This window comes from Podarcis bocagei, assembly GCF_964188305.1.
Source record: "Podarcis bocagei genome assembly, chromosome: 5".
Classification (NCBI taxonomy): domain Eukaryota; kingdom Metazoa; phylum Chordata; class Lepidosauria; order Squamata; family Lacertidae; genus Podarcis; species Podarcis bocagei.
Window position 1 is genome coordinate 26,714,239 of NC_138129.1, and position 12,935 is coordinate 26,727,173.

A 12,935-nucleotide genomic window follows, 5' to 3' on the forward strand; every position below is an offset into this window, starting at 1 on the left:
AGCGCATTCCACTAGTGTAACTTGTCTTATTCCAAAATATTTATTACCTTCTATTCTCAGGGTGAAAACTGTGTTTGCTTTGAGGAAGGAGGGAGCATATTCAGATTTCGAAAAGTCCTCCCTGCTCTGCCCCCTTGCTCTGCCTGAGGACATGGCCTCAACACTGAATGAGAAGAAAGCAGCAGAAATGAGAAATGAGAGTGGAGGCCTGTGAAATAAACCATAAAGAAATCTCGTTCCTGGTTGTTCTGCCACCTGTCAAATCTGATGGGCCCTATCTATGACAGAACAATAACAATATATTTTTATAAAAGACACTGTTAGTATACATCAGCCTTTTTCAACTTTGGCTCCCTATATAGCGCTGAACTACAACTCCCATTATCCCTGGCCATTGACCATGCTGCCTAAAGATTATTGGAGTCCAACAACATAATGGGACCCAGCATTGGAAAATGCTGAAACACTTGTATAGATCTTTGTTTTCATTGTAAGCTCCCACACTCCTTTCTAACTGCCAGCAAACTCCAGGATGGAAAAGGGGTCCGCTGTATCTTCCCACCATGTTTTCTCCATTGCACATAAAGTTTCAATTGTTTTAGCCTCCTAAAAAGCACCCAAGCTCTGATGCTCACTCCAGCAAGCAGCTTGTGTCAGACAATGCCAGTCAGAGTTGAAGATGCTCAGTTAGATGGACCAATAGCCTGTTGCGTATAAGGCAGCATTATACATGCCACTCAGAGCAGTGGGAAATCTTTTGGAAAATCTGTGTATTTTCTAACCATCCATACTAGTAAACTTTGTAGCAAATCTCACAAAAAGAATAAGTCACTGACTGAGACTTAACCCCTTAACCCCTCAAAGGTATCCACAGCTATAAGCATTCTTTCGCCATTTTCCTTTTTAGCTGTACGTACCACATTAGTAGCCTCAATACAAATCATTTGTTTCAATGGAAATTCAGCTCCAATTCATTTGGTCTTTACGGCTATTTTGTTGTTGTTTGGGGCATTTGTGTGTGTGTGTTTTCGCTTCTGTGCTTTTCCTCCATGCTCAAGTTGACAGCTATTTTATCACCCCAAGCAAGAATGCTGAGCCTGTTGTGAAGGCAAAACATTTGGAGAAGGGAAGGGAGCATGCACAGAGCAGAAGGAAATGGAGAAAGGGCTACAAACAAGCTTCGTAAAAAAATATGCCGACTCTCCCATTTAGGGCACGAAGCACCTGCACCTCTGCCCCCAGCAGTGCTGCCTGCAGACACTCCTATTGTTTCCATTGCTAGTTGTGACTTGATCATTAATAAATTACTTTCCCCCCTCTCATTGGCTCTACCTACCAGGGGAGCAGGCAGGTGCACCATGCTAACAATTAGTCTTTGGTAATGCATGCTTGGCAAGAAAAGTTGTCCTCGAGCTGCAGAGTTTACCAACTGGATCTTGCTTCCCTAGAAGTAATTAAAGGAGAATTTTTGCAAGGTGGGACCTCAAGATCACACAACAGCCAAAAAAAGTGAAGCCATGTGCCCAAAAAATCTCTTAACTTAGCATTCTTGTTTAAAACCAAACCTGGTCATGCAAATGTGCTCACTGTGAATTCAGCTGTTCTCTGGAAGCTCCTTTCTTCCCCCCGGAGTGGCAATTTGCCCACCGAAGGACTAAACAAATTGTAGCATATAATGGCAAAAGAAAACAAAAAACTCCTTTTTGATTAAGAGGTGTGACCCAGTCCTTTATGAAATATTAATTGTACATTTGTAGGGATGGATTTATTGGGTTGGATTCACCATTACACCAATATGAATATTCCATCTGTACAAGCATTTCAGTTTGACATATGGAATGACTCCTCTTTCCTCCCCACTTGTGCTGTCCAGGGGGTTCTCCAGAACCTCCCCAGAGCCAATTTCGGGGGCACAAAAGCAAAGTCCTTTTGTACAAGCCAATGTCCTTGCGCAAGCTTTCCACTGGTTGGGCTCTTTAGATGAATCTCGCTTTTTAATGTTGTTGTTTTTAATCTTGTTGGGAACTGAGAAGTGGTTTCTAAAACTGTAAAAGTAATAAGCAGAGGCAACTGCAATCCTAACTCCACTTACCTGGTTGTCAAGCCCATGAATTCAATCGGACTTACCTCTGAGTAGACATGGTTAGGAGCATGCTGTGAACCCAAATGTCACAGGTTTTGATCTTGCCTCTACCATGAATTTGGCAAGCCATGATCATTCCGTCTCAATAGTCCATCTGTAAAATGGAAATAATAAATAACTCCTTGCAGGCCCATTGTAAGAATTACTAAGATGTGTGAAATGGGTTTAACTGCAGTAGACAAATGGCTGTTATTATTAGTTCCATAATACCTTTATCTGAAGGCCTAACCATGTAAAGACTCACTTCCAGAGTGGGATCATAACATTTTAAACTAAAAGAAGGTTTTGGAGTAAAAGACACATAGTCACCATCAGGGATCCCAATGAAATTTGCATCCAATATCTAATAAAAACATGGGAGCTTTTTGGCTCCTCTTTGCCTCACTGTATTGTGTAAGTTGCAGATAGGTAGCCGTGTTGGTCTGCCATAGTCAAAATAAAAAAATTCCTTCCAGTAGCACCTTAAAGACCAACTAAGTTAGTTCTTGGTATGAGCTTTCGTGTGCATGTGTATCTGAAGAAGTGTGCATGCACACGAAAGCTCATACCAAGAACTAACTTAGTTGGTCTTTAAGGTGCTACTGGAAGGAATTTTTTTATTTTGTATTGTGTAAGTTATCATCTGTATCAAAGAATCTGACCAGGATAAGACTTGGGGGAAAGAGAAGCCCTTGATTTCCTTTCTATTTTTTAAAAACCCAGGGTAAAAGCAAACTATGATTGAGGCAGACACATGTAAAACACCAAAGTCCTGAAGATTCTCCTGGCCCTTACTTACAACAGACGATAGGAAGAGGTTCGATAGTCACAGCAAGATACGTAGGTTTATGGATGAAGTCATGCGGTTGGGGATCAAAGGTGGTGTGCAGCTGCTACAGAGCACAGTAGGGACCGGGAGAGGTTGGGCATTGGAGATTAATTTCTTGGATGGTTAGAGCCAAGGTTTAATAGCAGCCTAGGAGAGAACCGTGATTGAGTTCACTGCTAGCGGAACCTACATTTCAGGTCACACAAAAGCTGGAGGAGGTGGGGAGGGGAAAGCGTTTTCTGTGCGTCTCTTGCAAAACCAAAGTCTAATGGCTTAACAATATAGTGCATCAACAAGACTTATAGCAGCCGCTACTAGTGAGCTACGTGCTGCTGTGTTGGGGTAGGGGGTAGAAGCCAGAGAACAGAACCTTGTGTACCTGGCATTTACCATTTAACTAAGAATAAATATCCAAGACCAGAATAATGCACAGAGGCAAGAAAGAGTGCACAAGGTGTAAAATTACATAGGTTAATAAAACAAAGAACAATTTAGAACATGCCTAGTAGATACAGAAGGACCCATTTTTAAGGTGGAGAGGATTTCAAAGAAGGTCTTTCTTTCCTTCCTTCCTTCCTTCCTTCCTTCCTTCCTTCCTTCCTTCCTTCCTTTCCCCAGGAGATACTGCATATTTTTGCCTATAGAACCCTTGGCAAAGAAAGGGAAAACAATGTCCAGGAAGGGTGGGGGAAGAGGAACAGAACAGGAGCCAGAATGAGAGCCATTGCAACTCACTCACCCAAATGATTATTCACAATGAAAAGGGGCATCATGTCATGGGTGCTTTCAATTTTATTTTATTTTGGGGGGGGGATATGACTTCAGGGTAAATTACCTGGAAGTAGAATGTTCTGGAAGCCGAGGCAAATTTCCACAGGGATCGCCATGTCAGTTGCAGCGAAACCAACAAATTTTACAGACTAACACATTTTATAATGGCATTGGCTTTCGTGGACTAGAGACCATTTCATCAGATGCACAGGGTATGACCCTCAGTTACCTCCCAGGTGTGTGTGCATAAAGGACTGAGTCACGTGGCAATGGAATGCAAGAGCACAGTCTGCGACAATTAAATTAGCGTTTAAATGTATGCCAAATGAACCTTCGCAGCAGCCGTACGAATCTGGTGATAAGACAACCATCTTAGCATTGCTGAGAAAAGGGACAATACAATTAGAGCATAAATGCATACAAAACAAGCACAGTGACCCTTCACTGGAGTAGCAATACAACAGAATTATTCCCATCACTGCCAGGTAAATACCTTTAGCATAGTGCAACAGGAAGCCGTTGTTGCAATTCAGTCCTAAATAAATGGCTTTAAGTTCCTTTGTTCCAGGTTGTCCCTCTTAAAATCAAGGCAAGGTATTTAGATCACCCAAAATGAAGTACTGGTTCTGTTTACTAGAGCAAGTTTTAAAGGACTCATAACCTCACTGTCAATAACAGCAGTTCTTCAGCCAAAATGCATTACTGTATTAGCTATGGCCATATACTTTAGGACCGATGTTAGCTCAGGGATAGGCAAACTTGCCCTCCAGATGTTTTGGGACTACAATTCCCATCATCCCTGACCACTGGTCCTGTTAGCAAGGGATCACGGGAGTTGTAGTCCCAAAACATCTGGAGGGCTGAGTTTGCCTATGCCTGTGTTAGCTCATAATTATATTCACTGGTGGAGTAAGGAAGCAGAAATGAGCAGGCTATTATTTACACAACCAAAGTAACAGCAGCATACCACCAGAGGTTATGGGTTACTTATAGAAGAGCTTCCTCCTGAATTGCAAGGGGGTTGGACTAGATGACCCTTGGGTCCCTTTCAGCTCTAAGATTCTATGATTCTACGGTTCTAAGTGTACAAGAAGGAATTTGCACAGATTGTTTACCCTGAAGCCTAGGGACCAGTTCCTTTTGCACAGACACTAGTTTCTCTTGTGTACAGGATATGACTGGCTATTCATCCTGCATCCATCATGGCTTTTTCTTCCAAAAGTGTTTTTCCAAAGACTGCCCGCCTTTTGCCCAGAATAGCTGTTGAACCTGTGCTCCTTCCTCCCTGCAAAAAAAAAAGAAAAGACTTAAAAAATGTGGCACATTGGGATGTAACTCAATGGCACAAGCAACAGCAACCTATATTTCTTTAGGGTGCCAACATTCAGATGCCAAAGTGCCTCCTAGGATTGGACTACCACTTGCACTGTAATTAAATTGAATCTACTCTTTGGCTAGGCTTTGTCCCTGAACAATACTACCATTTGAGAAATACATTCTCAGGGCACTCATACATCACCCGAGCAAACTCTGTGTCCATGATGTATTGGTGTAATGCATCACCAGAGTGCACTCTCGCTCTAAGGATGTATGGGCATCGTAGATCATGGAGGTGAGACAGAGTCATGATCTACTACTCAGAAGATGGCACCAGTCACGACTAGGCTGGGCAGGGCTCGAGAGGAGGTAGGTTGGCATCTGAAACAATAGTTCTGATGCAACACAAGCTTAACTCTGCTGTATTTATTTATTCTGGGTCACCAAGGGTATGTCTGCAAGGGACTTCTCCTGCTCACAGTTCAGTTTTATAGTATCAAGACTGGAAATCTGGCATAAGTTATTTAGGATGAGTATGAAATAAGAGAGTGCTCAAGGCTGGGTCACTTCTGAAGCCTTTGCCCAGTGAACTATCTATGTAGTCCCAGAAACTGACTTCCATCTCCTACTGTCTCAAGTCCCCACTTGCAATTCTGTATTTTCAGCTTCTCGATGCTTTTTTCAGCGTACCCTCAAGAGTACACAGTCCTGGCACCTTTGCCTTAAAAAGTTAAAAGTATGGAACTTACTGCAACAGCTTCATGGTGAGTATAGCCAGCATTTTTCCCCCTATTGAAAATAGCGCTGAAGGTTCTATATTCTACAATTATCATACAATTCTGTAATTCTGTGTTCCTGTGGGTTTTAGCGCATGAAAAGTTCCACATTTCAAATTGAGAACATAGGAACATCGGGTGCTTATACTGAGTAAGATCGTTGGTCCATATGGCTCAGTATTGTTTCCAATGACTGTCAGAAGCTCTCTGGGGTTTCAGGCAGGAGTCTCCCAACTCTACGAAGAAAGGCAGGAGATTGAAAACGGGATCTTCTGCCCACAAAACAGATGCAAAGCAGATACCTAGCACAGTGCTCTATCCTTTCCAGGCTTTTCAGAGATGGGTGTCTTTCTGGCCATTCATTTTTGCTGCTCCCCAAAGGGTACACTAGCCCAACCCTGAAGACTATTTCCCTGGTGGAACTCTTGCAGCTTCATGGATCCGGGAGGAGGGAGTCAGGTTCGGAGGTCAATTTCACACACCCCCTTGGGGAACCAAACTTCTTGCTTCCATAACTTGCAGCATGCATAGCTGGTGCAGGCTGGTTTCTACTATGATAAGGGGAGTTAGGAAGGAAGTGAATTTCTCCTAAAGTTTAGGTGTGCTAAGTGTGTCCCCCTCTGTTGTGCATGGATGCTTGCCTGCCTACTTTGGCTGTGCATGTGTATCTGTGGCAGGAGTGTGTACATGCAGCCCTTGAGGGAAGTGGTCCCTCAAGGTAGTCCTTGAGAAAAGGAAGTTAACCACCTCTTCCCTAAACCCAAAATTCTCCTGTATATCTGATGGGATTTGCTGAGCCCATACATACATACATACATACATACAGTGGTACCTCGGGTTGCAGACGCTTCAGGTTGCAGACACTTCAGGTTACAGACTCCGCTAACCCAGAAATAGTGCCTCGGATTAAGAACTTTACTTCAGGATGAGAACAGAAATCGTGTGGCAGCTGCATGGTGGCAGTGGGAGGCCCCATTAGCTAAAGTGGTACTGCAGGTTAAGAACAATTTCAGGTTAAGAACGGACCTCCAGAACGAATTAACTTCTTAACCCGAGGCACCACTGTACATACACATGCCATCTCTCGTGGCCTATTTTTGCAGCCTCCAGACCTATACTTCTTTTTTTATTAATTTACTGAGTACAGATACAGAAAGTGATAAAATTGTTGTGTGAGTCAATCAGTTTAATTAATTTAGAAACCTCAAATTAACTGATTTGTGGGTTAGGGTGCAACACACACAAAGTCACTGACTCGATTCACCTTACCAGAACAAGATGTTTCCCCCCACTATCCATAGATCTACATGGCCCATATTTTTAAGTATTCTACTTCCCAAAATGTGAAAGTGATACTTATCTTGGGGGGGGGGGCATCCATACCCCAGAAATTCTTCTACATAAAACTGCATTTTTCCATTTTTCTCTCTCTCTCTCTCTCTCTTTCTCTCTCTCTCTCTTTCTCTTTCTCTTTCTCTTTCTCTTTCTCTTTCTCTTTCTCTCTCTTATCATCAACATCATTAATTCCTGATTTAAAAATATATATTTCCCCTATAGAGGAATGGGGTTGGGTAGGTAGGGGGTTTGGTCTTCTATTATTTTTGTGCAGGGGGTTAAAAAAAGGTTTGATTTTGCAGTTTAGCATGTTGAGGCCTCGAAGTGCTCACTGTCGGAGGGTGCTGATTACCCAGCTCCATTCATCAAAGTGTCACTTTTCTGACAGCCGCTAATAAATATACTGCCAGAACCCCTCACACCTGGCAGCCATGGCACACTGCAACACGCCGCTAACCTAATTTGCTAATTGCTGCTTTCCCCATTAATTTTAGTCCTGTCTTGTTTGGTGTTGACATGGAGAAAAAGAAATAAGATGGGGGGAAGCAAGAAAATATATGGGATATTTATTTTTGTCCAGATTTTTTTTTTTACCATTTGAAAACTTATGGTTAAAACACATTCTCATTCCTATGTCTAGGCATAGCCCCAAACCAGGTTTTTGTTGCCAAAGCCTGGCCCTAAAATATAATGAAGGGAGCTCTTCTATCATGTGCAGAGTGCTTTCTCCCTCACCATGAGTGAACCAGAATCAACTCACTTGTTTGTGATTAGAAGGAAGAACTATTAAGACACAAGGTGTAGTTTCTAGGCAACATAAAGCCCCAACACTGATCTTTTTAAATATTAAGAACTGTGCTTAATTAAGGCCAGAGTTCTAAACACACTTGCTAGGGAGTAAAGAGCACTCTACTTACTCTCTAGTGTCTTTGGAATTATACTCTTAGTGTCCCACTAAGCCAGGTGGCCCACAATCAAAGAAGAAGAAGAAGAAGAAGAGTTTGGATTTGATATCCCGCCTTTCACTCCCCTTCAGGAGTCTCAAAGCGGCTAACATTCTCCTTTCCCTTCCTCCCCCACAACAAACACTCTGTGAGGTGAGTGGGGCTGAGAGACTTCACAGAAGTGTGACTGGCCCAAGGTCACCCAGCAGCTGCATGTGGAGGAGCGGGGACGCGAACCCGGTTTCCCAGATTACGTGACTACCGCTCTTAACCACTACACCACACTGGCCCTCTATCTGAATAGCTAATGGAGGACAGTTCTCTGTTTGAAGGCATCCTCTATTTTAAGAGCTGGAAATCAAGGGCCAGCAAGCACACAGATCACCTTGGACTCAGCTACATCTACATTGACAAAGAAAAAACGCTTTGTATACGTCATTTATGCATTATAACACTGTGAAACCAGATGGCGCTGTGGAGTTCTGTTTTTGCTTACCCGATTTCTCATACAAAGTTTGCAACCCGTTTAACCGAAAGACTTCTTTGATGTGTCTAGATCCAGCCCTTGTCAGTGTCTCCCCCACTATCATGTTACACATTTTATTTCTGCTTAAAGTATAGAAATCATTTCTAAATTTGCATCTGATGAGCATAAGGAAATATACAAATATATAACCTTTCTTTCGTCCTCTCTTTTTTCTTTTTCTTTTTTTGCAGTGGTGAAGTGGCTAATGCAGAAATAAACCCCACTGAATATACTGGGATTGAGTAAACCTGTGTAGGGTTGCCCTGCATATTTGGGTTGCTTCTATCAATCAATTCTGTAACTCAAACATTGCATCAAGCAGATGAGGATGCATTCTGGAAGCTAGTGATGGCCAGTTAACTGGGCAAGATACATGCAGTTCCCATCTGAACTTTTAGCCAGGTTTACTGGCAACAGCTTGGGGTATCCACAGGGCATCAAATGTGACACCAAAAGGAAATGCTTATAGGTCAAATGCTAAACTGGTCTAAATTTAAACTTTGCAATACTTTTGGAGTGCTTTGACTCTACACGTTTTTGGAGTAGGGTGGGGATGCATTGGTCTAAAGCAGGGGTCAGCAATTTTTTTCAGCAGGGGGCCGGTTCACTCTCCCTCAGACCTTGTGGGGAGCCGGACTATATTGGGGGGGGGGGAATGAACAAATTCCCATGCCCCACAAATAACCCAGAGGTGCATTTTAAATAAAAGCACACATTCTACTCATCCACAGGCCAGATTTAGAAAGCTATTGGGTCAGATCCAGCCCCCGGGCCTTAGTTTGCCTACCCATGGTCTAATGTATACATAACCATAATAGCTACCCAAAATCAGAGCCATGCTCCCCCAAACTCCCTTTTACTACTTGGTTGTGACTTCAGGTAAGGTCCACTACCAGTTTTGATGGTACTTGGAGGGGGGCAAACAACATCCTCCACTCTCCCCCCCAAAAAAAATGTTTCTAATGCCAAACATCCTTTATTAATCTGTGCCAATTCACAGCAGTGATTGTACTATCATTTTACTGCAACATCATATAATAACCAGGCAAGCTCATATTAAAATAAAATTTCATAAAGTTGTAAAGAGTATTCAGGACAGTTTGCAAAGTGCTTCCCCCCCCCCTCCCACTTGAACAATCTCACTCTGAACATCAACTTTCCCAGGCCAATAGAAGCTTCCCTTCTACCTGGTTTGACTCTCACCTGTGCAAAGCTGGTAACAGCAAACATCGCCTGGATTCCTGTTCTCAATGAGTCATTGCTGCAATAGGTTTCTTGCTTTGGAGATCTGGCAGCTTGTACATGTTGAGTCAGCTTGAAACTGCTGCCAGGCTAGAAAAGGCCACAAACATCTGCTCTTCCTTATTATCTTGACCCTTGACACAAAGGGTTGGTGCTCTATCAGCTTCTCTTCTGAAGACCACTGGGTGCTCCAAATGAAAACACACCAAAGAGGTTCAGGGCTCCTCAGCAGCCTTGCGGTAAGCGCCTTTTGTTCAAAGCTCAGAGCTGTTAATTAAAGACTGGTGATTAATGATTAAGCTCCATGTGGTTTCTAACTTGGGCTCAAAAAGTCCTACCGCTGCTGACTTTGCTTAAGGCTTCTGGGTTGAATTCTGCTGCACACACAGCTATTTATATACAAGTCCATCAGAGTTGTAAAAGACGAAGAGTCTCTTTTGCATAAACGGAGAGAAAAATCACCCTGCACCAGCAAGTGTGGAGGTCATCTCTTCAGACAAAGTAAACAAGATGTCCAGCTGTCACAGACAGAGCTACAGCAAGGCGAGTCATTATTCACAGCCCATTTACACACCAGATCTTCTGGCTGTAAACTATGAAGATTAAACAGTGAGAGAAAAAGTGCTCTACTCTTTTGGGAAGGGCATGTAGAAAAAGTAATGAGGATAGGTCATCAATTCACAGATGGAGCATCAAAGGTTGGATACAGAGATAGTAAGGTGGACCAATACAGAGATGGAGAGATGAACCAAAATATGACTGCCCAGTAAAATTCCAAAGCCTTACTTTAGTGTAATTTATTGTAAGTTAAACCATTTAAGTTGCTTAACTTACAATAAACATTCACTATTAGAAGGCAGCAAGGAGGAACAAACTAGAGAGTTCAGATTTTTCTGGTCTCTTTGATGTTTGAAGGCCACCTAATTTTGTTAAAGGGGATATAAATGAGGGATTCGCTACTTCTCAAAGCACTAGAACTGGTGAAACCAGTTATGGAGTCCAGATGTTATGGACCACATTGCCCATTAACCCCATGCAACATGGCCAGTAGTCTGGGATGATGGGAGGTGTGGGCCACAAATATCCAGTACTCTAGACCAAGGTTGGGTACTCTGGAAGTTGATGAAGTTGATAGACTTCATCTCCCATCACCCCAGCCTATTGGCCATGCTAGATGGGGCTGATGAGATTCCAACAACATTTGGATGATCAAAAATAGCCAATACTCTAGACCAGGGGTTGGCAAATTCAAGCCCCCTTTCCCAAGAGTTAATTGTCTGGCTTCTAGAAACTGGTGAACAATATCCTTCTGTTATTTCCCCCCTCTATGACATGATGATGGCCCAGGACCACAGGTGCTTTGTTTATTATATGTACAATTTGGACACAACTGAAAATTAAAATGGTAACCTATATCCTTCATTAATCTAGTTCAACTTTACCTTGAAAAACATCTCTTTCCATTGCTTTGACAACAAGTGACACGGGGTTTGTCTCATCAAAATGCCATCATGTCTAAGCAGAGGCACTGCCTGAATCAGAGTGAAAATGAGTAATGATCACAATTATGGGCCATATAACAGTCCAATAAAATCTAATTAAAATGATCCACATCCCATCTGCCAGCAGCATATAAGCAAAACCAGTCATTTGGGAAGAAGGGGGAGAAAGTAAATATTGTCATGGTTGTTTTTAAAATATTTCATCATGAAAATCTTATTTGCATTTTATAGTTACCCCTAAAACTGTTCCTCCAAAGATTCCCAGTGACTTTTCTGTAGATCATATACACCAGGAATGGTGTGAAAAATGGATTCTATTCACTGAGAAAGATTGGACTACTAGACCATAGTTGGCAGAACTCAATCTCCATGTATGTTTTTCACCCTCTTGATATTCAGAAAAACTCCTGAAGAGAACTTTTATGTATGGGACTGGATGCCAGTGTAGCAGGAACTATGATGGGTAAGGAATGATATTGCCTTAATTCTGTTCTCATTATAGAAGGGAGAACCAGTTAGCACCCACTGATATCGCCTTACAGGAAAGGCACAACTAAAAGGAGTCCCCAGTTCAGAACCAAAGAAGAGCGGACCTAGTCCAGCATCCTGTCTTTATAGTGGACAGCCAGATGTCCATGGGAAGCCCACAAGCAGTGCCTGAGTGCAACAGCACTCTCCCCTCATGTGATTCCCAGCATCTGGCATGCAGAGGGATACTGCCCCCAGTGGTGGAGGTAGGACATAGCCATCATAGCAAGTATAGCCTTATTGACCGTGGATTTTCTAATCCTCCTTTAAAGCCATCCAAGTTCTCTTTCTTATGAGGAGAGACAAGCTTCAGCAGACAACAAGCATTCTGGAGTCTTCTCGCTGAATCGATAGGACTGCCCAGAATTCAGTTGCAAATATCAGTGCACTTTAAAGCACAACTTGCAATGGTTCTCTCCACACAGTGGACTGTTTGCATGCATGGGCTTCCCATGAGGATGATGGCCCTTTGTCGTGCAGATCTAACCAAAAAAGGGGGTCTGTAGCATCAAGGGGAAATTGCTTCAGCCACACATTGAACGGATGCAAGTCAAAAGCGCACTGGAAGGAGACAGCTGTTGTGGGGGGAGTGATTTAAAGCAGTCATCACATGGCAGACATATTGTGTGCACACACACACACACAAAATCAAAACAACAACAACATTTGTTCCCTTTCTCTGGAGGAAAGGCTCTTGGCACATGTTCAGAGGAACTCATTCTAAGATCCCAGGATTTTTGACAGCAGAAGTTGACAAATAAATGCAATATTTTCCTTTCTAATCTTGTCCCAACTGAAACAATATTTTTAAACACACATAAGGGAAATGATTTACTTTGTTGTGGCATGCAGAATTTACCAACACCTCCAACTTTTATTGAACAAGCTTTGTTTAGTTATATTCTAACTCACAACGCTGCTCCTCCTTTTTCACTAACCTTCTTGTCCTCAATGTGGCTGTCACACTCTGCACAAGGCATAATGCCCGGGATCCAAATAACTGTGAAACTAGTTCCTTTCAACTCATTCATATATATAGCCAG

General features: G+C 42.6%; 1 long non-coding RNA gene across 2 annotated transcripts; it reads right to left on the minus strand.

Annotated features, from left to right (window-relative positions):
- Positions 1 to 773: 773 nt before the first annotated feature.
- LOC308588400 lies at positions 774 to 10,270 on the minus strand. 2 transcript variants are annotated; one of them, XR_014008711.1, is made up of 4 exons: positions 9,824 to 10,270; positions 4,838 to 5,007; positions 2,128 to 2,237; positions 774 to 1,444 (listed from the first exon to the last, which is right to left on the minus strand). It is a non-coding gene; the product is annotated as an uncharacterized lncRNA (long non-coding RNA). The 2 variants fall into 2 exon arrangements; XR_014008712.1 differs by lacking the exons at positions 4,838 to 5,007; positions 9,824 to 10,270 and adding an exon at positions 2,922 to 3,615.
- Between the last annotated feature and the right edge of the window lie 2,665 nt (positions 10,271 to 12,935).